The sequence below is a fragment of the Acomys minous genome (genome assembly GCF_964271855.1).
Source record: "Acomys minous genome assembly, chromosome: 8".
NCBI lineage: Eukaryota > Metazoa > Chordata > Mammalia > Rodentia > Muridae > Acomys > Acomys minous.
The window spans coordinates 122,641,866-122,668,988 of NC_140489.1; the positions used below are offsets into that span (position 1 = coordinate 122,641,866).

Sequence of the window (27,123 nt, forward strand, 5' to 3'; positions counted from 1 at the left end):
CTTCCGGAATTTTTCCTCACTGACATAAATTTAAAATGATTTGTGGAATCATTTGTTTAATGTAAATATCCTCAATGAGATCAACCAGCTTGTCTTGGTCATTGGGGCAGACCCAGCACTTAGCAGAATATGTGCCATACAGAAGACAGTCAATAAATATTTGTTAAATAAAGAAGTAGTTATATTGGCTGTAATGTCTTTAAAGAGGAGGAATGAGAAGAAGACAGAACCCAAAACTATAGAAAATAAAGAAGATAACCACATAATTCAGAGAGGGAACACACAGATAAACAGAGAGTGGACAGACTGTCAGGATGACATTCACATTGTTTGACCCTTTCCTTGAAATACTGGATGACCAGGTCAAATTCCTGGGCATTTAGCATACTCAGTGGTTTTCCCTGACCGCATCCTTGCCTAGGAAAACTTGTACAGACTGTCTAGAAAGTGGACTGGAGATGAGCAGTAGAGAGATGAGGGGGAGATTTTAAGACTGAAATAGAGAAATCTATTGTCTACGAGCCCACAGTCAAAGATTTTCTACCTCCCTGAGAGTCAGTCTAGCTTGCAGGTAGAGTATTGACTGCTAGGCAGAGCACCATGGCTATAAAACAGACCACTGAGCTAGGCAATAAAAGAGAGAGAGAGGGAGAGAGAGAATAAGAGGTCTAATGTCTTGTTTATGTCCCCTTTATGGCATCTTTGAGATGCTCCGCAGTCCCAGAGCTGGCTTCAGCTCATATGCTTTTCTGATTAAGGCAATACATAGCAAAGCAATCTAATATTAATGTGCACTTTAGAAAAAAGGTGTGTAAAAATCTGAGGGAAAATTTCCCAAAGAGTGTGCCTACACAATAGCAGGATATAAGATTTGTTTAATTCTTTTAAAAATAAATATTTTGTTTTAAGTTCCTAAATCATTCAAAATTTATTTTAAATACCCAACTCTACCACATTGTGCTTCATGACTGTAATATCTGTTGATACCCTAACCCTTTGAGACTGAGATTTCGCTCCCAGTGAATAGTAACAAATTTTGTTATAACAATCCTATTTACAGATTAAGACAGTTCTTAAATGAAAATGAAAATGGCTAGGATCAAATCACCCTGAAAATTATTTTAAATATTTATTTTTTTAATTCATGCTTCTGTGTGTTTTTCTGTGTGAGTTTATATGTACCAAGTCTAAGCAAGGGTATACACCGAGGCCGATAAAGGGCATCATGTTCCATGGAGCTGGTTCTGTAGGCCATTGTTACCAAGTGTGAGTGCAGAAAGCTGAAACCAAGGCTTCTGTAAGAGAAGCAAGATCTCTTTGCTAGTGGGCCATCTCTCAACCCCACGAAACACATAAATAAAACAAAGTGTAAAGTTTGACTGACTAAGTGAATCTGAAAATATAAGACATTGAAGAAAAAGTTTTTCATTAAGAACTTAACTACTCTCTTTAATTTGAACATTGGTTTTATGCCTTTAATTTTAATATTGTGAAACCGAGAGAACCTACATAGCTTTGCATAGCAGGCAAATGTTTTCTCAAGCACGTGGGTCTTTACATTGTTAAGAAAGGGTTATGTACATATTTCTTTTCTTAATCATCTAGGAATATTTTAACCCTGCTGATGATGCCACAAAACGTACCATGGTCATCACACCTGTTACAGTGGTCCTATGGCTTTGGGACAACAGCTACAAATAATCAATTGTTTTGGAAAAGGTTGGACATTAGTGGTCCAAGTCTTTAGATTTATATTGCTAATAATATCAGAGTGGTTAAGGGAAGGAAGGAACTTGGAAGACAGAAATGGTTATAATTTGGATCCAGCCATTTATTATCAGACTGATCTTGTTGCCTCATCTATAAAGTATCAGTCCCTGGAGATTATGTAAGGATTGAATAATGTGCCTTGAGCAAGGTAGTAGATCACACTGTGCCTAATACATAATGTGTACTCAATAAATGGGAGCAATTTATAACTATCATAAATGATTGTTAGTATTAATAATAAAAACCACCCATTACAGAGGAGTATTGTTACCATCACAAAGTTTGCTGTGTATATCAGTTCTAAGAAAGGCTATTTTCTGCTTCTCTCTTCTCTGAATTTCTACTTATACCATATTATCATTTCTGATAGATAGATTTCTTGTAAGCTCAATATACATAACTTATTACAATAGGGCTTCTAAAGCCTATAACCAAAATCAATCCTTCTCTTATGCTTGCTACCATCAGCCCTCATACTTCCTGATTCACGGCAATAATATTACATGTTGTGATAAATTTTTAATATCTTATTTGACCCCTTGAGTATTCCATTTTCATGGGTCAGTTTTAGTTCATATTCTTAGCACCTAACGTGCTACTGAAGCATAATACGTGTTTTTTTTTTGGGGGGGGGTGTTGAATGAAGATGCCTAACATCAAAAAGTTTATATTGAAGGGACAATATACACATTAAAAAAGTCTACAAGTCTCATGTATTTACAAGGAAAGAAGCATGGTGCTGCTGTTACTAATGCATACGTGAAGTAGTATTCTATTATTGTGCCACTATCCAGCTAGTTTAATCCTGTGGTGTGCATGAAGGAGTGGGCTGCAGGAGTGGGAGGAGAAACTCGAAGGATGAATTATCACACGGTACCCGGGGGGAAAGAATGCAATCACTTACCGGGCTTAAAGCATGCCATTCTGGCTAGTTTTGCAAAGAAACTGACAAGTAGAAATGGGAATCTGGCAAGAGATGTAAAGGGGACTAGGGCTTTATAACAGGAGGTAAATCAGCTTTAGATTATGGGAAGGAGTTGGAGTAATGCAGAGTGGCAGCCACCAGAACTGTGGCCATCGGGAGACACCGCTTTTTGTGTAAGGTAAGAAAGTCAAGAAAGTTAAGAAAGAAGTAGAATAAGCCATAATGACTTTATTCATCAACAGTAAATATGCTCCAATATAAGTCAACTGCTCAGAAAGCTTCCTCTGGTATAGATTTCATTTTAGAAATATTTTTTTGAGATACGGTTTCAGTTCTGGAACTCCCTATCAGATCAAGCTCACCTCAAAGTCTCAGAGACTCACTATCCTCTGCCTCTGGAATGCTGGAATTATAGGCATGCATCGACAGACCTGGCTAGGCCTAGACATTTTAAGAACTGGAGCCACAGATGTGACCAAAAGAAATGATTTGAGATGTACGATCCTGTGCACCCCAGAGAAGATTACTTTAGGCCAGAAAAGGGAGTTGTTAGTCTGCACACCGATCAGGACCAGGTCATTAGTAGAATCTAACAAAAGAGGCATTGGAAGGCCCAGAGTAACCATGGAGTGAAAACATGGTACAGCTTAAATTCCAAGAAGGCAACACCTGTAACATCCTGCCTGGGATACAGGGCTGGCTGAGTTTGAGGAGGTGTGTCCTGGTGCAGAGTAGCTCTGTCTCTCACCAGAACCAGAAGAGAATTAGCTAAGAAGGAAGTTATGAGAATAGCTTTTTAAACTGGGCCTATGGCTCAGAGATAGAGAGTACTTACCTGCCATGAGCGAAGTTTCAGGCACTATCTTCTCCACAGCAAAAAAAGGAATTTATGATTTTTTAAAAGAGAGAGTTGAGAGAAAAATCAAGTTGTAAAAGAGTAGGTGTGATAGTGCACACTTGTAAGGCAGCAGTTAAGACATTCAAGCAGATGGATCAAAAGTCTGAGAATAGTTTAGTGTAGGTCAGCCTGCACTACACAGTAAAATCTTGTCTCAAATTGCAAAACAAAATCAAGTGTCCCTATAATTGTACTTATATTTCAGTGATCAATAGCAGCCCTCATCACTACTAGTAATATTGGTACACAGTAGGTTATTGCTAAATTGGTGGTTTCTATAGCTTTCCCATTGTACTGATTTCCGCCTAGTGATTTGATAAATGCTTATTATGATTTTAATTTTCAAATACAAGCAAGTTTATAATGATATTGGGGCAACAGAAAAGATATGACAACAAATTGGTACTGATAATTTTTGAAAGTCTATTAAGAATTTACTGTAGATTATAAATTATCTTGGGACATAGAGAGATAGTTATATCTGTATGACAGTAAAATGAATCAGCTTCCTTTCTTCAAAATCATGCATGTCAACACAGCTGAATAGATGCAATCAAACTGCAGTGCAAGTCTGGAGACCTGAGGTCAAATCCCCAGTACCCACACAAAGAATGGGCCTGTGACTGTGGCCCCAGCACTAAGGGCCAGAGACAGGTGGACTCCAGGAGCCTATATGAAATGATGAGCTTCTGGTTCAGTGAAAGACCCTGCCTGCTTCAAGGAAATAAGGCAGAGAAAGATGGAGGAAGTCTCTTGTGTCCTCATATGCGCTCACGCGAGCACGCGCACGCACACACACACACACACACACAGACACACACACACATGCACACACACACACACACACTGAAAGAGTATTAGGAAGTAAGAAAGAAAACCCTGTTGTGGGCATCATCATTCATATATGTTTGATGTTTAGTAGGTACGTGTGGCATGCTAGATCTGAAGTAGCCCATTGCAGTCAGCCTTCACCTCCAGGACTAACCCTGCTCTGCTGTCAGCAGAGATGTATCGTGATAGCCGACATGGACAGTATCATCCTCATGCGCAGGCATCTGAAGTACTCTATGGGCAAACAGGTGATACCAGAAAGTTCCATGGAGAATGACTAGAAGGTGGGAGGACAGGCACTCTAGGAAAGCCAGATGTTTCTATCTTTTCTTTAATGAAAAGTCATGGATTTTGCCTGTAAAGATCCAAAGACAAAGCTTCCGTAGACATATCCTTCCTTTTGCCTTGCCAACCTTATGCTACTTTCCCTCATCACTTCTTTTCTTCTTCTTCAGGATCTTTCACTCATTTGTATTTCCTGAATTTTCCTTAGGTGATATATTTCTTAGTCATGACCATGTTGTTGGGTGGGTAGTGTTTATTTTCCTTTAAATTTTATGTTTGCCAGAGTCAGTTAGGCTATTAAATGTGAGTAGATATTTGCTTAAATGTTTGAATCACAGATTCGAGCTTCCTCATACACTACTGTCAGGGTATGCATACTTTGGCTATATCCCTACAGCAATTCTCTCAAAGGGGCAAACTGGAAAGAAAGAAAGAAAGAAAGAAAGAAAGAAAGAAAGAAAGAAAAGAAAGAAAGAAAAAGACGGACAAACTAGGTTAGGAATAGAAGAAATGGTGTCACACATCTTTAATCTCATCATTCAAGAAGCAGAGACAGATTTCTGAGTTCTGCTCCAGCCTGGTCTACAGAGCAAGTTCCAGGACACAGAGAAACCCTGTCTCAAGCATGGTGGCACACGCCTGTAATCCCAGCCCTCGGGAGGCAGAGGCAGGTGGATCGCTGTGAGTTCAAGGCCAGCCTGGTCTACTAAGTGACTCCAGGACAGCCAAGGCTAACACAGAGAGACCTTGTCTCGAAAAAACAAAACAAAACAAAACAAACAAACAAACAAAAAAAGACGAAAGGAAAACAAAACCAAACCAAAAAAGAATGAAAGAAATAGCTTCTGATAATCACTGAAAATAATTGATCCTAGTCATGAGACAAATATACTGTAGCCCTTGTTTTATCTCCAAAATTAATTCTGGAGCAGAGTGAGGTCATTGGGTTCTTTAAGCTGTAGTAGATTCTGGTGGTGTAGTTGTAACTGATCACAATTACTCCAGACACCATTCCTAACACTGATGAGGAGGACTTTCTAGCACTGATAGGAAGATGGTGCAGAGTTGGCAGCTAATCTCCCATCCCTCTGAGCACTTTGCCCAAAAAACAAACACAAAAACAAAAACAAAAACCCATTCAGGCTGAGTTCTCCTCCCATCTTGTACTGATGAGAAAGGAAGCGAGAAAGGAGTTAGCTCACACCAACTTTCCTACACACAACGTGGTAGGTCAATGTTCCATGACCTCTTGGCTATTTCTGCCTATTGCATCAGAATATGGATTTCTCTAAGTAAGGCGAAGCCTGGGAAGGAAATTAAGTGGTCAGTGTTTTCCTACCTATTGACACGGAGTAAAATTAGGTTGTCTTAAAAGAATACATCTTCTCTATAATATATTGTTCAGAGACCTGTTTTCTACTTAATTCTTCTGATCTCCAAATGATCACACACAAAAAATCTCCAACTCTACCTCAGACCTGGAAACTCAATAGGGTTGCCTATCATGTAAGCAGCTCTTCGCTTTTATGACTTCCACACCATGACTCTTTTTCCCAATACCATTCAAAACATCGATAGTACTTTTGGAGCTATCTGCCGCGTTGTCTGGCAACTGTCTTTTTCTCCACCCACACACATTGTTTGTTCCCTTTGATTGACCCAAGTTCATCACAGCCGCTCCTTAAGATCTTTCACCCACTCAGCTCCTGGTAACTTCTGCATCAATGTCCCTTAAATTTGGAAGAGCCTTCTGATCAATGGGTTTCAAGCTGCCGTCTAACTTCTAAAAGAAATAAAATTCCTTAAGCTCCATCTGTTTAGAGAGGCCAGTTTTGATGATCACTCCCATAAATACATTTGAAACACTGCTACAGTTTGGGTGTTCAATACTCAATGATCTGTAAAGATCCACGTGTAAGTAACTTGATCCCAAGGTTTCTCTCTTGGGAGATGGCAGAAACTTTGGAAGGTGAAACTCAATTGAGTCAACCTGATATACGAGATCAGTGTTAGGCTCAGTGTTTCAGAAACTTTTGGAATCTCAGCCTCTTCCTTTCTTTTTAACTTCCTAGCTATGATGCCAGCCCTTTCAAACACCATGCCTTCAGAACTGTAGCCTGTTTACCCACACCTGAGTTAAAACAATACTTGTATTACAGTGGACAGTTTAGAGTTAGCTGTTCCTGTCTGTCCACAGACTTAACAGTTTGCTTCCCTCCTACATTATGAAATCTTCTCATGCCACATCCACATAAATCATGTACTCTGGAGACCACAGCGTAGCTCACTCACTCAAGCTACTTCCTCAGTGAGTACTGCCAGATAGCATATGAACATGGCAAATCCCAGAAGCCATAGTACAGTCTGCATTCAGCTAATGGAACTCATATATGTGGTACTGAGGAATTTGCGTGTAGGTGGCTTACAACCCAGCTTGGTCCACTCACCAGCCAGGAGTGGCAAGATGCTACTCTGTGACTTATTTTTTTTTCTTTATTTAAAATTTTAATTTATTATAATTCAGATTACATCCCAATAGTTATCCTCTCACTTGTATCTTCCCATTCCCACCCTATTCCTTTCCCCTAGACCTCTGACAGAAGATGACCTCCTCCACCACCACCATAGGACCACAGTCTATCAGGTCTCATCTGGAAAGCCTGCTTCTCCCTCCTCTGTGTGTGCAATTGGCCGCCTCCCCAACAAGGTGAAGTGATCAAATTGGGGGCACAAGAGTTCATGTCAAAGGCAGTCCCCTCTCTCCCCACAACCATGGAGAATGAGCTCTCCATTGGCTAGGTCTGAACAGGGAGTCTATGTTTACTGCATGCATTATCCTTGGTTGGTGAAACACTTTGAGCGAGCAACTCTGGGTCCAGATCCACCAGCCTTGATGGTCTCCTGAACCCTCTGGATCCTTCCATCCTCCCATTCTTCCATACTTCTCTTAGTACTCCACCTGGAGTTCAGCATCTTTCCTGATCTCCGGCTAGGCGGAGTCTCTCAGAGAACATCTATATTGTACTGATATCTGCTTATAAGTAAGTATATACTATACTTGCCCTTGTGGGTCTGGGTTACGTCACTCAGAACGATCATTTCTGCGACTTCTTTTCTGAACTGCACATTACCACCACTTTGATCTCTGCCTTTTAGAAAATGTTCCAAGCTCTTTCTTCATACTGCATAGGAGTGGGCCATCCCTCCCCTCCAACACACACACACTGCCACCACTCTGCTGCCTCATTTAGAATAGCAACAAACATTATTATATATTTCTCAGATTTTTTTTTATCATTTTATCAATGGCTTTGATAAAAATAATGAAGCCCTGAAACTTTGATTTATAAATATAATCTCAAGATAAAAAGTTAACCTTAATAGAATTCAACTTCAAAAATACCTTGACAAGAAAAATAATATCATTAAATATCTGTAAATGGCCATGTATTTACACATATATTCAAACTTTATATTCTCAAACAACAGTTCTGACACCTAAGATGGTTGCTAAGAGACAAAGGGTCTTATCTCACATGCAGCAAGCCTAGGCTGAGCAAAGGGAGTCGAGCAAGATGGAGCAAGTTTCCATCATGGAAATTCATAAATTGTATATTCCTGGAATTTTCACATAATATTCTTGGACCATGGCTGATTGAGCAACTGAAGCTATAAGAAACAAAATGTAGATAAAATGTGAACTATTACAAATGAGTGCACACAAATGCATCTACAGAAAAAATTCTATATGTAATATTTCTGTACTTTATAATTAACATTTAGTATGGCAGAATAATTTGATAGCAAATGTTCTATTTTTAAAAATACCCCTAATTAAAACTAGTTTTCTAAAAATATTAAAGATTCTAACTATTCCAAACTGTTCATTCTTAGCAAAATAATATTTCAAAGATATACAGTAAAGTTCTTCTGAACTTAATATTTAAATGGTTAAATCTATAAAGATAAAATGCTGGAAATTTTATTTAGTAGTAGCATAGATTTAAAAAGACTTTAGATATCTCAACAAAAGCCAATCATGAGCTTTAGTGATCAAAGAGGCTCAGTTTGTAAATGGTTACTTGAACTACTGATTCTTATATCAAAGGTAATTGGGATATTCTCTTTTTAGTGCACTGAGTAAACATGAACAATAACCATAGTCACATTACACAATAATTGGACTGGCATAAACAAGTATGACTGACCGTTAGAGCATTGTAAATTGAGGGATAACAGCAGATGACAGGGGCAGTAAGAATTGGCTCTTACACTTTTTTGAAACTTCAGCTATTGATGATTCCCACTTAAAAAGGAAATGTTGTTTCCCGCTGAGTCAGATGTCCGTTTATCAGTGAGCTTGTGCAGTCAGTGTAGCAGGTTGAATTCTGGATTCACGTGGTAGTTCTGAGGCAGGCAGGCAGCCTCCAGGTGAACTTCAGTTCTTTCATCTATTTCTACTGAATTCTGTGCCACCAGGGACTGGGCGAGGTGCTGGTATTTTAAATGCATGGTTTTATCCATGCTCCTCATTACGTATGAAATCCACCAGAGTCCTAGGCAATTTAAGTCTTAAAAAGAAGTAGGACCTAAAGCTGATAAGATAATTAATGGTATTAAGTTTTCTAATTGATCTCATGGAGATAAATACAAGAGTATATACACAGCTTCGTCTTCTGCCTTCAGATTTCTGCTTCCATGCTTTACAGATCAATGGCTAATGCTGCCTAGGACATTTTTAGAGTTGAATCATCTGTAATAGGTGAACATACAAAATTTATTTTATTTTATTATTTTATTTTTATTATTTTATTTACTTGGTTTGAATAAAACCTCTTCTGTCTGTGTACTGCCAGCCTCCCTGAAACCTTGTTGAGAAATGAGCCCTATAATAGTAGAGCATGTGGTGCGGGGATAGTGCTGACAGCCTATGGTGGTGGCGTGTTCATAATAAAAACGTAATTACCTAATGCTTATAGCTATAAACACATTCTATGTCTCTTTTGGATGTCACTTCCAAAAGATGCCCACTGGAGCCTGACAACCTAGTAGTGGTCGTTGCAACTGCCAAAAATGTGAGACAAGGGTCTCTTCTTTATTAATCATTCCTTTTAACTACCCAGTATTCACTGTCATGTTACGACTGAGACCTTCCTTTCTATCTTGTCACTCATAATACAGTGAGGTAAAAAAAAAAAACTCGCCAGTAAAAACGATGTACCAGAGATGTCATTTTAATTATATAAAGTGGACATCAATGTATCTATCCTTGTATATTAAATATAATGCACACACTTTTGTAATCGTTTGGAGCTGCTGGCAAACATGACTCTGCTTTTTCATCTCTTTGATTATGATTTAGAGATTCTTGTTTTGTTTTGTAAGGGACCTGCCTCAGTTCTGTTGACATCAGAGCCAGGTGCACATGTGTTGGCTCCTTCAAGCCACTCAGCACATTAAGTAGTGTTGTAATTCATCTTTATTACACTGTATACCAACTGAGGGTTGTCTTTCTTGCATCCTGTTATTGAGAAAGTCTTGCAGAAATGCTTCCCATCAGGGAGTTGGCAACAACTCTGAAATCTGGCTTCTGACAGAAGTGGATTCTCTAAGGACAGAGCTGATGTGAAATTATAATTTTATGTTTCTGACTCCATCATATTATATTGAAATGTAGGATAATTGTTGGAACTGTTACTGATAGGCTAACAATGGCAGGGCATATTTTCCCTTTATAATTTTTTCAAAGACACCTTTCAGACATTGCTTTATTCTTCCATTTATGTGACAACCTTTTATTGGATATCTTCCCCCTCAATACAAGTTCTATGGTAGATTTGATGATTGCAGCAGAAAAGAAAAAACACCAAAAACTGGTTGCTACTTTTGAAATGTTTATAGTTTGGTTATTTATGTGGTCAGCACATTAATCAAAACAAAACACATCTTGGTGGCTTCAGAAATATGCCCATCAGCAGCACACAAGAGCAAACTGCCAAGGGAAGCATGTTCCAAGCCCCTTATTTAGTGTCATGAAGCAAAGGAGGTGGATGATGGAAGCTCTGAGTGAAGCAACATGGTTACCCTGGTGACGGACAGAGAGACTCTGAAATTCACATAAGCACTGCTTTTCACTAACTATAATCTTAAAGTGTGGTAAATAAGAGCAGCACTGAATCCAACAACAGTCCTTGCCTTCTAATCGTTAGCGCAAATAGAGAAGTAAGTCGGAGACACTAGAGTACTAATTATGTATAATCCTATTCAATGAAGGTAGGCAAAGATATCCTTAATATATGATGTGTTATGACCTATTGAGTAAATCTCTTGATTATATATGAATACATGGATCTGTAATATGGACCTCCACCTCTTACCCTTATTAAGTATTCCTAGATAGTTGCTGAAATATAAGAATCAATGGTTCCCTCTCAGACATTTTTTGGCTTTCCCCATTTTGCACAATTTAGGATCGATTGTCAACTTGCTGCCAATGCTCATTTTCCTCTCACTTTTCAAATTGGTTTCACCACACATGTTACTCGTCAGCCCCGTTTGAGAAGGTGTTCATCCATACAGGGCACTAACAGGAATGTAGCAGGTGCATTATGAATACTGTACAAAGCCTATGCTAAAATTCAGATTTCAATCCAACACTGTGCATGGTACTCTTTATGCTTCTGATGCTATGATGTCCATTTTTTTTCCTTAAAAAAGTTAAATTGACAACCAAAACCTTAGATGGTTACGTCAAATTTATCTTAAAAATCTTTATATTGAGTCAATTTGCTTTCTTCTTGACATTTATATTTTTTTGTCCGTGAAGAGTATTGTTGAGACTTGTCTAGTTAGAAGGTGCATTCTTCAGTCTCTATGGCCCCTGCTACCAAGAGTTTCTCCTAGAGTCCCTATCACATTGCCCCACACTCCATCCCAGAGCCTACCTTGGCTTAGGTATCCAGCTTGTCACAGAGATGCTCCCACCCACAGTTTCTCTTTTCTCTACAGGCCTTTTCTCCTCCTGTCCCCCCCTCCACCCCCAGGCTCTCCCCAGGTCTGACCTTCACTCTCATATCTCTCTTATCCCCTACTACTTTGTTCTCTCTCTTCAATCACTACCTTTGTCTATTCTGTTTCCCCTTCTGAGTGAAATGAACGCATCCTCCCTGGGGTCCTCCTTGTTACTTATCTTCTTTGAGTCTGTGCATTGCAGTATGTTTACCCTGCACTATGTGGCTAAAATCTACTTGTGAGTACATACAATGAGTGTCTTTCTGGCTCTCCTTCACCTCACTCAGGATGATCTTTTCTACTTTTATCCATTTGCGTGCAAATTTCATGACTTCTTTGTTTTTAATAGCTGAGTAGTATTTCATTGTGTAAATGTACCATAGTTTCTTTATCTGTTCTTCGGTTAAGGGACGTCTGGGTTGCTTTCAGATTCTGGCCATTAAAAATAATAAAGGTCTTCTGAACATAACTGAGCATATGTCCTTGTATGGTGGAGTGTGTTTTGGGTATATGCGCAGGAGTGGTATAGCTGAGTCTTGAGGTAAAGCTATTCCCAATTTTCTGAGAAAGTGCCAGATTGATTTCCAAAATGGTTGTACAGGTTTGCACTGTCACCAGCATGTGCTGTCACTTAAGGTTTTTTATCTTATCCATTCTGCTGAGAATGAAGCACCAACCAAGGACCTAGCATGGACTAGTCCTAGGCCCCCTAAAATATGCAGTTGATGGGAAGGTCTGGTTTTACGTGGGTCCCCTAGTATGATGAGCAAGAACTGTCTCTGACATAGACTGTCTTGCCAGGTTTTTAGTTACTTCCTGCTGGAAAGGCTACCTTGCCAGGGCATAGAGGAAGAGGACAAACTTAGCCCTGATATGACTTGATGAGCTTGGGTGGGTGAGAAAGGGAAATACCATTTTTTATGAGGAATAAGGGAGGGAGATGGGGGGGAGGGTGACACTGTGAGGTGAGGAGGGATGGGACTAAGACCAGGATGTAAAGTGAATAAATTTAAATAAATAAATAAATGTATTGTTGAACTATTTGGAAAGTCAAATTACCTTATATGTGAATGTACTTTTCTTTAAATGTTCAAGACAGAAAGAAGAAACATGATTTTTCCTATAGTAATTATAGAAATCCAATATAAGTCATTGGTTGGGTTATTAAAAGGATAGCACCTAAAGGAGTTTAGGAACCATGCTTTTTAATCCTGAGAACATGGTTTGTCACATGCTGCATCACTCACGCATTAAGAGACTCGCAGCACTTTCTGGATTATTCCTACGAAAACATCTGGTAAGTGCCTGGCAAGTAATCTACCAATAGGAAACCAATGTTTAAAGCACAGGCTATGTATCTTAACAGAGTCCAGACTGATCTCCACAAACCTTAGACTTTAACATCAGAAGAACTCAAGTGAGTTCTGGCTTCTTGTTATAGCCCACATTACTGGGAAGTCAGCATGTAGGTGTTGAAGGTGAAGCAGGACAGGAAAATACTTTAGGAAGTTGATTTAGAGGTGTTAAGGAGGTCAGGATTACCGAGGGAAAAGAGACAGAAGAGTTAACAAGAGGACAAGAGCAAATGACACAACTCAGCACTGGAACCCAAAGGGGGCCCTTGCGTTGCTGACTGAATGTGGTGATGGTGTGCGAAGGAGAATGACAGAGAGCAAGCCCTGAGAGTCCTCAGTTCTATTAGTGACTTGGTGTAACTAGTCCTAATTATACTGTTTTAAAAACATTTTGCTTTACTAGGATAAAGAGTACTTTTGATTCGAATGTTATTTTATTTTAGATACAATACTTTTAACCCTGCTTAAATGTATTCTGTAAGGTTCTGTCATTTATTTTTAAAAATCTAATACATGGTATTAAAGATTTAGGAACATCAGGACAATGTTGGTCTTTCTTAGAATAGAACTTTCTGGCAAAGGCTCCAATTGCAGTGTATTTAAGTTCCAGTGTACTAATAAGGCAGGCTGGCTTTTAGCAAATGGATCAATGTGTCTTAATCTCCGATCTGAGACTCTCTTTTGGTTACTAAGCTTCTAATTTACAGAGAAGAATGAAAATTAAAACGATCAGGCAGCCACACATAGCTTAGAAGGGAACATAAAGTAAATAAAAATATTTTTCCTTGACTATGTTTTTTTTTCTGTTTGCAAACGATTTCTGTACAACTAAAATATATATGCAGAGGGACCATTGCATTTCATTACATTTTTTTCTGATGATAAAATAATCTTATGAGCAATTGACTTCTCTTCACTTGTAAACATCTCTGTAGATTAATTTTTGCTGCTACCTAATGGGCCAAATTATGAAGCTTACTTACCAATTTATCAAAGTTGCCATGTATGGTAATCGTTGAGGTGTCTTGTTTCTGAGTTATTATCTATTTGTTATGGATAAAGCTAAACATGCAATTTTCACATACTTAATCAAAAGTTTAACAAAATAACCAATGATAAGACTTAAGAACCAAGCCTATATAGTTACTATATTTGCAAAATACCCGAAATGAGAATTCAAACTCTAAACCTTTTCAGGTAAGCTGTTTATGTGCTTGTTTTCCAGTCTATCTAAGCCCTACAGTTTCCTTCATGGTCACCACCCAGCTAAACACAAGGGTGCCTGAGCTCAGACTAGGAACAAAACATTTTACTGGCTGCATATGAATTCACTTCGATATTTTTTCTGCAGAAAATTAGCAGAGAGTAGCGGGAATGTTAATACATCTGATTAGTAAGAAGTTAAGATAGGCTACGATAGGCAAAGCAAACTCGTTTCTAAAGAACAGTTATTTAAATATTACATATCATAAACCAGTATATTTAGAGTATATTTTCTCAGATGGATAGGAGTTGTATTTATAACATTAATGCCTAGTGGAATTGAATCGAAGACCCAGATATGAATCCACACACATATGGTCACTTGATATTTGACAAAGAAGCCAAATCCATTCAATGGAAAAAGGATAGCATCTTCAACAAATGGTGCTGGTCTAACTGGATGTCTATGTGTAAAAAAAATGCAACTTGACCCATATTTGTCACCTTGCACAAAAACTTATATCCAAGTGGATCAAAGACCTCAACATAAAACCAGAGACACTAAGTCACTTAGAAGAAAAAGTGGGGAAGAGCTTAGAACACATTGACACAGGAGACAAATATCCAGTTCTTTAAAGTTTGAAACATATGGAATGAAGAGACAGCTCAATGGTAAATTGCGTTTTCTCTTCTTGCAGAAGGCCTAGGTTTATATCTCAACTTCCATAAGGTACCTCACATTCCAGGGGATATGACACATTCTTCTAGCTTTGGCGTGAGGCACAAACACAATTACAAGTGTAGGGGAAACACCCATTCACATAAAATAGTTTAAAGCAATGTTAAGCCATATGACTACATTGTGAGATAGAAGAGAATAGAATTCTGATAAAAAAAATTATAAACAACAAATGAATCCAAAGATCTTTCCCATCAACAGGCACAGTTTCAGAAGCCATGCCTTTACCTTTGTACAGGATGGACAGCATTAACTTGAAGGATCTTTCTGTGTCAAAATGAATGCAAACTGGTTTATTTTCCCACTTGAAAAAAATATTGTTTCCTTTGTCTCTAAGATGTGTACTTTTGCTTTTCACATGTTAATGCCACTGGCTTTCAGAGCTGAAAGACCTCTTTGGACAAGGTAACACTTAAAATGACACCTGATCATGTAGGTCATTTATCTGCTTCCTGGACTGTGAGCCCGGTGGTGCATTGAATAGAAGTTCTGTGAAATATTTATTCCAGAGAGAAGTAATAAAAGATACAGTGCTGATCTCAGAAGAGGAAAAAGCAAAACTTTGTTAGTGGGAGGGAGTAAAGATAACCTTGGCTATTGAGAACATGTTCGACTTTTATGGAAAAGGAGAGATGGGTAAAATTAGGCCATTTCAAAGTTTTATCTTTTTTCTCTTTTCAGCTTTGATGACAATGTGAGATAAACAGTATGTTTGCTGTTATTATAGCAACTATCAACCTCATTATCTTTGTATTTCTTTTACTTAATTTTTGAGACAAGTTCTTTTAAAATGATTATTTTACTATATGCATAGATGTGCATCTGTTTGTGTGTATGCACACATGTGTACAAGTGCTTGTACGACAGCAGAGGGAAACCTAATACACACTCACACACACACACATACATACATATATATATATATATATATGAGGATCCCCAAACAACCCAGGCTATTGCTAAGACTATAGGTTGCTCTCCACAAACTGATAACTCAGAAACATGGAGAAGTTGACCTGGTGCCTACATAGACCCTTCACCCCTGCTTTCCAGTGTTTTTGGCACAGGAAAGTACTCTGGGTACTCTCAGAAGATAAATGTAAACACTGACTTAGCCATAACCAACACAGCTTTGCTGACCAAAAACCTAACACTAGATATCCCAGGGACCTAGAGTAAAAGTAAACACCACTGTTTTAAAATTCTTAAAAGTAGAAATAAAATCATTCCCTATAGCATTCTTCTATACAGGACCTTTGCTTAGCCATCATCAGATGAGAACAAAAACAGATATCCATGGATGGACATCATGCAAGGAGCAAAAGGCCTTAGAAAACAGGCTTTACTGCCCATTTCTTCATGATTTTATTGCTACATAGGAGTCTGGACATTTTTGTGTTCACAAGCTGCTGACATTTCCCAAGAGAAGAAGAGAAAAAGGGCAAGAATTGTGTTCAACAAATTAAAAACAGCAAATGGACACAAGTAAAATCCCAAACAACAGGTGACTTTATAAGACGGCAGCCATTTGCTGCCATTTCTTGGTTTTTAGAGTGAAGACTGTCTTTGGTTGGGGCCATTTTATTTGCAAAGCTTTCAGGTTGTCATATCAGTTCTGTTTCTCTAGACTCACTGGTCATTAGTTCTCAGATTCCTTTGCTAGATTACACTGTTTGGAAGCCTCCAAATGACGTAACACTCAGTGTCTCCTCCAGCTAAACCCCGTTTGAAGTAGTTCCACCTGGTCATCTAACGTCCATCACACTACATGAGATGAGGCTCGAGCTTGGCTCCATCACCATGTATCCCCTGGAAGTCAAAACTCCCATTCCTGTGCAAGTAACTTCTCCATTTGGATGCCTACTAGACAGAAAGACACAAACTTTATGCATGAGAACCATATCTAATACTAAGTGAACAAAAACAAATAACCCACCTAGTCCCCCAGTTTTAAAAACGAGTGAGAAAAGATCTTGGTTCTCCATCTTTAACAGCTTCCTATAGAGACAGGGACCTAAAATCCTGTGTCGTTTGCTCTGCTTCCTGACTCTCATTTTCTGCTTTCTTGGTTTCCTACAGTCCCTGATCTAATGCCATCTTTTCAAAGAAAACTTCCGTCGTGGTTCTTCTGTAGCTTCTCCTCACTTTCTAGTACTATTTATCCCACTTGCAAGCTATATTTTCTTCATAAATATACCAATGATCACATTGTATATGCTGTTTATTTTCCCAACAGAATTCACCATCTTTGGTGAAAAGTATTGTACGGTCATCTGGTGTTTAATGACGAAGACTCACTCATCTATGTATATACTAAACCATGTATCAGATCTACTAACACACACACACACACACACACACACACACACACACATATATATGTATATGTATATATGTGTGTGTGTGTGTGTGTGTGTGTGTGTGTGTGTTAGTAACTGGCTTTATTTTATTTTTACACCAATACAATATGAGATATACTTGAGTTGACACAAAATAGGTGATTGTTGAATGAGCAAATACATGAATAACTGAGAGGGATGTTATCGTACTATCATATTTCTTAACATTAGATGAAGAAGGCTAAACTATGCTATTTAACTAATAGAACAAAACCTACTTCTAAATATGAGGGGACATACTCTTCTAGAAATAAGTGGGATTGTAGAAGAGGATTTGTTTCTGTAAATGTTTGACAATATTTACTCCTATATGAGAATCGCCCCAGATACATGCATCAGCTCGGTAAAAATTCAAAACAAGTCTGTTATATGTTTTGCGTCTTAAAATAAAGTACAATCTCCTAGACTTCAATTACATAACCAGCTATCATCTTAGGGAACTGAAATCTATAGACGACGACAATAGCAACACAACTAATGTTTATCCAGAACCATAGATAGAAAATAGTCTACTTGCATTCCTTTGGAGAACTCAGTGGTTAAATTATTCCTTCTTCAGAGACAGAACAACAGACAGTAAGTTAGGTAAAGTGATCCTTGTTATACAGCTCTCAGAGAGGCAGGCTGGGCCTTAACCCAGCACCCTGTGGTCCTCGTTCCTTAGACAGCACTGTGCCTAGTGTATATCTCTGCTCCAGCATCCTCAGTTCAGAAGCTCGGTCACCTATGTCTAAAATGCCTTTAGAGCAGACTCTTAAATAGGTACTAAAAAACCCAAATTACTACAGTTTGCTTTTCTTAAAGTAAAACCAGCACTTGATAGAGTTTAGTGAGAATTGTGCTTCAATATCCTAACGAGAAAGCTGGCTGCTCCCCAACACCTGAAGTACTGTGTATGTGAGCACACATAACTGCCAAGACGCAGGCAATGGTGCTTCAGCAAAACATCTTGGGTGCTGACAGTTAGTAAAAGCATTTTCCAACTACTATTATTCCTGCCTGATAGAATAAACTCTGCTTGTGTCCATTTAACCTGATAACTTGTGTGACTGTGTACATTTCACTTGGAACTATTTATGACATAATTACATGAAGAGTAAAATTTATGACAGTGCTGTATAGTAGGAACATATTAAGTCACCTATTCACCTATACTCTTGTTAAAAAAGAATATGTACATTATATTTCATAGCTTGCATATTTATTTTATTAATAATTTATTTAGATAACATGCCAATTTTTATCCCCTCCCTTGTATCTTCCCCTTCCCTTCCCTCTTTCACGGCTCGCATTTTAAAATTATCTTGTTAAGAGTTTTTATGTTTGTTGTTGTTTGTTTAAATGGGCATGAGAGTTGCATTTCTTTTAAGCATCTCAATTTGTGTGCAAGAGATACACACTCAAAGGACAGGCAAAATGAGATTAACACAATCAGGAAAGGATAGATTAAGTCTTCAGTGAAGTGGCCAGACACTAACTACAGTGGCCCAGACTGACAGATATCAGGCTTTGGGATTCAGGAACTCTGTAGTACCTTATTGAGTAAGTCAGGGAAGGCCAATTTTTAATTGTTCCTCATATTTCCTCTGGAACTTTTGTGAACAAATTTACATAAAAGAAGAGTGTTTTCATTTTCTTAATGTGTGAGGGTAAGGTAGGAGGAACAAACACAGACACACAGGCATACACACACTCACACACAGACACACAGATACACAAACTTACAAATATACACGGACACATAATCATACTCACACACATGCAAACGCACACAAACACCTGATCATACACACACACTCACTCACAAACACACACACAAATGCACAGGAGCAGTACACTCCATCCCAACTGTTTCACGGAAATGCACTTGCTCTAATATCCTGCTCCAGCCTGAGTTTTCTGCCTGGCCAATCAGAATTTTCTTGACACTTTCTGTCTCTTTGAGAGATAGCATGGAAAAGTTAGCCTTTCCAACAAAGGGCAATGAAAAAGGAGAGAGCTTTAGAGAGGCTATTGTTCATACTGCTCCTCTGCCCAGTCTCTTGTATGCTGAAAGGTGGGACTGCAATGCTCACTTTATCTGCCTTTACTTAAGGCAGAGTGCTCTTGTGGGGCTCTCCTTTAATCCTGAGGAAGAACAAGCACAGAAGCAACCACGGCCAGCAGCTTTTACTTGGGTGTCTACAAAGAGCAGTAGGGTCTGACTGCAAAGGCTTTGCATACACTGACTTAACACTGATAGTGGCTCTGAGCTGGAGCTGCTGCTCTTTTGTTACAGGAGGGAACACTAGCGTGGTTAAGGCCCACTGGGCATGTCTCTCAGTTTTTCTGAATGAAGTTATCATGTAGCCCTGCCTAGTCTCTAACATCCACTTTAAGGCTAGCCTTAGATTCCTGATTTTCCTCCTTTATCTACCAAAGACTGGGTTATAGGTGCATACTGCAACATCTGTCCCACAGTTTCCTAATCAGGGTGCAAGCTCCTGTAGAATTGGGATTTTCAAAGCTTTTTGACAAATTTTTTTTTCCACAGAGTGCTTTTTCTACAGCTGCTCTCTGCCTATTGACAGTAAAAAAGGTGAGCAAACAAAATGTATTTTAAAAGGTAGAGGTGAAATTTCTTATTCTTTAAGATTTACCTTACTGGTGCTAACTACTAACACAATTCTCTATTCTTTTAGAGTAATAGAAATATTTGTGGATTAAAAAATGATATCCTAATTTCAATCAGTTAATTGGTCAATAAATATAACAAAATAACAGAACAACAGCTGCCACCACCACAACAAAACCTTCATTGTTCTTAGAAAATGATTAGCACACACACAAGGTAAGATTTTGTAGTCCAGCAAAACAGTGTAAGGAAATTATGAATTATTAAACATAGAAAGGAAAAAACACTGGAAAATAATTATCATTAATTTAATTCCAAGCATTGTTTTACACACAGCAAGACTTAGGAACTGTATATCAAGAGTTTCAGACATTTCTCAGATCCAGAGACTCTTGGCTTTTTGTTACTTTTCTTGTTAAATGGGATTGATTTATTGGCTGAATCTCCTTCAATAACTTTCAGCACATGTAGAACCATTTAGTAAATCTGCATTATTTCCAGAATCCACTAAGGTCATCCTTTTTATAGATTCAAACAGCATGGAATCCCAAACATTTCTTCCTGACCTAAAGCTCACTGGCTGTAGTGGATTGTCTTGGCGCGCTTATTATTTCTCTTGAGAAAACTCATTTGGTAAAGTCCACTATATAAAGAGAGCAGAGTATTTGAATGCAATATCACAAGCATTAGAAATTTTTTTAAATAATGGAATAGAAATAAAAGCAACAGATATGTTAGGAAATCAAGGGTGAGGGTAGCATAAGGAAAACACCTGTGTAAATACCACAACAGGAGGTCACATGACATTTCCAATAGACATACGAATATCTTCTGAAACACAAACTTATTTACTTATCAGAGTAGACTGAACTGAGAAGCTCCAGGTCCTTAATGGGTTAGAGGAGGGTTTTGTGCACTGTGTTTTCAGATGCTGATTCCAGTGTTCTGAGATCTGGGTACTGCCCTGCCACAGGCATTGTTATATATGTTGAACCGTCTCCTCTATCCATGTGTTGTAAGGTATGTTCTCCAATTATTCCTGATTGGTTAATAAAGATACTGAAACTTGTGACTGAGAAGAGAGAGGTAGGCAGGGCTTCCATTCCGAGGCTTGGATCTCAAGAGAGGAAGGAAGGAAAAAGGAGTGCCATACGGCAGGATGAACAATGGGCACATGGCCATGAGGACAGACCGATGACGGAACAGAAGCAGTCCAGACACAACTACTGTCAGCAAGTAACTTGGGATATATAGCTTGGAGATAACAAAACAGCTTAGAGGGTTGTTATCTGCCCAGCTCCAGTGTTTTAAGCTTATAAAATAAATCATAGTCTTTCTGAGTCAATTCTTTTGGCAGCTAACTGGGATAAGGAAAAGTACTGCTTTATTAATTCAATTTTACATTAATGTGCATATGTCATTCCTGGAAAAAGATGTCTAAGGGGCATTTCCATTTTCAAGGCTATCCCATTGAGAAGGATATGTTTTTACCCTTAGACAAAACTGGTCCATGATCAGGTGGCTTTCTCATAACATTGTCACTTGTAAAGCTGCATGATGTCTGATCTTGTGGACTGACTACTTATCAGCCTAATGGTGGGGATGAGATGCTGTGAGATTCAATTAGCGATCTTTACTAGTTATGGGAAGGGGAGAAGAGTAGATGTTCAAGCACCTGAAGTATGTACAAGTTGTATTTTGTTGGAATAAGCCACGATTTTGTATGGACAGATGTAAGCATTGTTGTTTTCATGACTAATTTGAGGTTGAAATGGATTTTTAAAAATTCACGATGAAGTTAAACTGGATTATTCTATTCACAACAGTTTTGATTTTCATCTAGATTTTGAAGATCTGAGTTTTTAGTCGTTTTTCTAAATGACTAGTATACATGACTGTAAAGTGAAAAGGTAGTTCTGTATTATACCATCCCTGAGACTTTATTATAATATATATATATATATATATATATATATATATATATATATATGTACATATATGTGTGTGTATGAATTCATGTATATGTGTGTGAACTTTACTTTCACATATATTTTGTATATGTATATGCATATATATATGCATATATATAGTGAATGTTTCTCATAGACTCAAGTCTAGGAAAGCATGGCTGTCTGAAGTTTAGCAGCTGTGTAAGGAGTGAAGCTCACTCCCCAGCTACCCCTAAGAAATCATAAGTTGATCAGTCAGGTACTTCTTCTGTTCATCCACATTCACACTGCTCCTGAGGCCAGTGTCACCTGTTGGTGTAAAACATTAACAAGCCAAGAATAAATACAAATGAAGGAAGCGGTGTTAGTCTCCTTTACTCAGACCTAGTGTCTGCATTTCAATTATATCATCTTGTCTACTTTACAGACATGAAATAGGTATATTAAGTCAAAGAAAGAAGCTGTTTATTCACTTACCCTCCCGCCCCCCAATTATTCAAGTTATCTACAACACCAGAGGCAGAGCTGTAGTTGGGGAGGGGCCCTCAACAATCCAATTACTTATATCAGCATAATACATGGCGGCATATTTAATAGTAACTGATTTTAGATTACAGTGAATATACAAAAAATGAGCTGGTAACGTCCAAATAATAAATAAGGCCAGAAACTAGACAAGGACATAAGATCTTCATCAGCAAAGCTGTAAGGTCACCAGACCAGAGAATTTCCAGGTGAAAGCACCCGAAGCTTTTACTGAACTAATAGAATTGGAATATATTAACCATGCCAGCAAAGACCAATATGGTTCCCATCTAAATATATATATAAATTTGATAAGACAGTAAATGCGGAAACTTTGAATGTCGAAACTTAAAAAAAAATCCTTCAGGCAAACAAAAAGGCTGAGTCTTATGAATTAGGAAGCTCATAAGGTTTGGTAAGATTGTAGGCTTGAACATATTAAAGAATACGCAGGCAATGCACCTGCAATTTATCCACAAAAGGAGAACTCTGGGGTACCAAGCCCTGTGGATTCCATCAAGCATCTCTCTCTCTAAAGCTAAAATATGATGGTCTTTGCAAGATTCTCAAAATAGTGAAGTAACCGATGTCATAGCTCAAATTTAAATATTCTCTCATGGCTTTTGGAAGTCTGTGGGCCTTTGTTGTCCTCATAAATGACCCTGTTCTTACAGGAAGTAAAAACTGAATAAGACATCAAGATGAGCACAAAAGAAGCCATTTCTCAGAGAATAACTGGAATCATAGCACATAGGAAAAAATCTGAAATATGCAAAAGTGGGAGACAGCTGTTATGCAAATATCCAATAAAGGGCCACACACCGGTAGCCCGAGGCTTAAGGCTTTCTCTCTCAGCTCAATAGTCACACCTATTTTCAGAAGTGGGGATTCCCCTTGTTAATAAGCTGCCTCTGTTTCTACCATGTCTAACGTGTATCTCTGGTGCAATCCTTACTCCTGTGATAAGAGAGCCTGCAATGGGGTGCCCTCTAATTTCAGATCTGCCAGCTGCCACGAAGCATGCCTTTCCTTTCTGTTTTCTTTATCCCCTTTCTGGATACTGGCCAAAGGCAAAAGTATGCATTCTCCGATTACCTGGCCTCTCACTGTTTCTCTGATGTTCCACTGCTCCTCTTCTGCCACACAGCTGCTTGCTGACCTCCACTGCTGAACATGATGCAGTTCTGGGCCCCTAACTCAACAAGGCCTGACCTCTCTGCCTCTTCTCCACCTCCCTCCCTTTGCTGAGAATTAGCTTGCTTGCCCTACTGTTTTCCTCTGAATAAAATGTGTCTTAAGCCTCTAAGTCCATTTTACATTCTTTTATTAAGGAGCACAAGAACCCCCCCCTCCCAAAAAAAAGCAGCTCAGATTCTCCACTTACTAAGCCTTTCAGGTTTTTAAAAAAAATGATGTTTGCTTTGTGTGTGCATGTGCCCCCCTCTCTCTCTGGGCACAAGAAGCCTTGGGGCATTGGTGTTCTGCTCTGTTACCCCTACTCGGTTCCCTTGAGACAGGGTCCCTCACTGAAACTTGAGCTCAGGGTCTTTTTTTTTTTTTTTACATGTTTGTGATTTTTTCATTTGTTTGTTTGTTTTTGTCTTGCTAGGATAACTGGCCAGCAACCCAATCAATTTTTCTACTTTTGCCTGCATAATAGTTGTTTTCAAACTAGGGATCCAACTAGGGTCCTCACAAATGTGCAGCAAGTCCTCTTACTAACCTTCCCATCTCCTTCACTCATCACACGCTTTTTCAAATGATTTTAGAATAAGGATTACAATGATGTGTTTTAGTTAAAAAAGAAAAAAGAAAAAAGTATTTTAAGTTCTATGTTTTTAGATGGAAAGACTTCCTAATACATTGTTCTTTTCAAAGATAGGGGAGGGGAATAAGGGGAAGTGGGAGGGAGGGAAGAATGGGAGGATACAAGGGATAGGATAACCATTGAGATGTAACAAGAATAAATTAATAAAGGAAAAAAGAAAAAAAAAAAAAACAAAGTTCCAAGTGCGTTGACTTGTTAGCTTTCCGAAACATGTCTTGCTGTGTAGTCCGGGCTGGGCTCAAGTTTGCAGTGTTCCAGCTTTAGTTCCCCCGACGGCTGGGTTACTGACGCACAACACCATTCTGCAGAGAACTCTGTTGTTACTGCTTATGTCTAAATGCAATACTCAGATTGGCAGAGGTTTGAGAAGTGAGCCAGCAAAGGTCAATAACTACCATAGGGAGTCAGGAGTAAGGCTGGGACCGCTGTGTGGGGCTTGTCAGGAGTCCTCGGGCAAGTCCTTCTCAGACATATGCCAAGCCAGGAGGACCCTATGTGACAAATTTCCTATTGGTTGTATCTGTGACAGATGAGAAACAAAGAACTCGGAGGGCGGACACTCCTTTCATACTGAGACTGCTTTGAAGGAACAAAAACGCAATTGGAGCGTGGGGCTGGTATTTTATTTCCTTACAAACAAAAAACATCTCATTTAGAAGGAAATTAGGATATAGCTGGGGTGAATTTCCTAACATTGTTTAGGGGAGCATCCACCATCTTGCTAGGTCACACAAATGCAAAGTAACCTACCCTTTGCTCTTCCTGGGGCCTCTGGGAACAGCCTAGAGCCCAGAGGGTGACCCCTCTCCCCTAATTGACCTAAGGGGGGGTGGGGGGCACAGGAAGCTGCAGAATGACTGCAGGTTGGGGGTGGGGCGGTGGGCAGCTGGATTGCAGTTGCTTAGAGCAGCAGCAGTCCTTTACCCTGACTGAAGGCGCGGAAGTAACCTAAGGAGCGTACCTTACCTCCTTTATATCTAGTCTTCTGTTAGGAAAGTCAAATGAGTTTATGACCTGAGAAAAGACAGGCCCGCGCCATAGGGGCCAAGCGGTCAAAGCCACACTGCTGTCATGTCGTTGATGGTTTTCATTAATACACTCACTAATTAAAAAGAATAGCTATGTAGGAAAGTTTACTTTTATTTATTTATTTTTATTTATTTTTATGAGAGATACATTTGCTGTATCAGCCATACTCCCCCTTTCCCCACGGAAAGAATATTAAAGAAAACTTTTACTTAAATAATAATGCTAGTGATAAAGTATATTTCCAATGATATATATCAGCTGTTATTCTAATAAATGTGAAAAAGGACCTAGTAGAAATGTGGCATTAAAAAAATAAAATGATTAGGAGCTAACATACCTTTGGATTCTTAGGTAGCAGGTAAAGCTGAATTTCCAGTTCCTTACTGCCCCCTGCTGGCATATCTTGGAAGTGACGTATGCCATACAAAACGCGCAAAGGGAGCCATTTCTTTCTTAAAGCCTTTTTGTTTATTTTCTTGACTATGACCGTCAGTGGGAGAAGTATGAGGAGAAATGTGCTATGTGTAACCCGCACTTCATTACAAAAACTAGGCTTAGCTGTGACTCCTACGCATTTCTCTGTGATGTTGTGCAGAGGTCTTTACTCCTGGGCTCCTCTCCTTGAGCCTATTTGCTGCACACATGACCATGACGTGTGAGCACTTCATATGCTCCTATGCCTCACATAGTCTCTGCCTCTCCTCCCTACGTCCCTCCGTCCCTCCCTCCCTCCCTTCGCCCCTCCCTCCCTCCCTCCTTTTCTTCCTTCTTTCCTTCCTTCCTTCCTTCCTTCCTTCCTTCCTGCCTGCCTGCATCAGCGCCCTGTTGCACCAGCACCACATGGTCCTTCACTGCCGCATGCCTGATGCCTTCTTTGCATCATGACATTTGCCCATTTTGAGCATTGACAAGCAAAGATTAATTAATTCCTCAATAATCAACCTAATAAATACTAAGCAGCTAACAAGTGGGCAGTGGGCATCACATAAGACGAAAGACAACAAATCCCAGGTGCGCACAGCACGGTGTGAGATTTGAGAAGGTAACTCAGACAGGTTGGAATGAATTTATGAATTATTGACTTCTAGAAAATTCTATTTAATATTTTACAGTATAGTTGATGACAGGTACCTAATTCCCCCAGAAAAGTCAAATCTTGCACAGGAGAACTAGCACACCTGCTCAGACTGACCTCTACTGACTAGAGACAGATGGAGACAGGGGGACAGGAGGCAGAGGCTGCCTTGGTTAACCTGCAGCCTTTAGTCCTCCAGTTCCCAGCCGTTTGTTGTTCTTTAAGGGGCAGCACCCGCATCACTTGAGCATTTATGTATGTCCCAAGTTAGGAGCTCAGACTTTCCTTCTAAGATGTAGATTCCTCATCCACACACCAGCCCATCTAAGTACTTTTCATGTAATTACCATTTACATTCAAGTGTAAGAAGTGCATTCTTTCACTCTTATGCGTACAGGTTGTAGAGCGCCTCTGACAAAGCACCAGCCAGCACTTTGTATGCACATATGGAAGAGGTTTTTTCTAATGGGCTTTATTTTGGCAATGCATTTACAGTACAGTACATGAAAAGGTGAGGTTGGGAGCTGGAGAGGTGGGTTAGTGATAAGAGCTCCGGCTGTTCTTCCAGAGGTTCCTGTTCTATTGCTAGCACCTACATGAAGGCTCACAACTATCAGTAGGTACAATTTCAAGAGATCTTACTCCCTCTTCTGGCCTCCACGAGCACTGCATGCACAGTGTGCACAA

The 27,123-nt window shown here is 39.1% G+C and overlaps 1 protein-coding gene across 32 annotated transcripts in view; it reads right to left on the reverse strand.

Annotated features, from left to right (window-relative positions):
* The window catches only part of NRXN1 (neurexin 1), a 1,076,640-nt gene that overhangs the window by 440,518 nt on the left and 608,999 nt on the right, over nt 1-27,123 (reverse strand). The window lies entirely within an intron of this gene.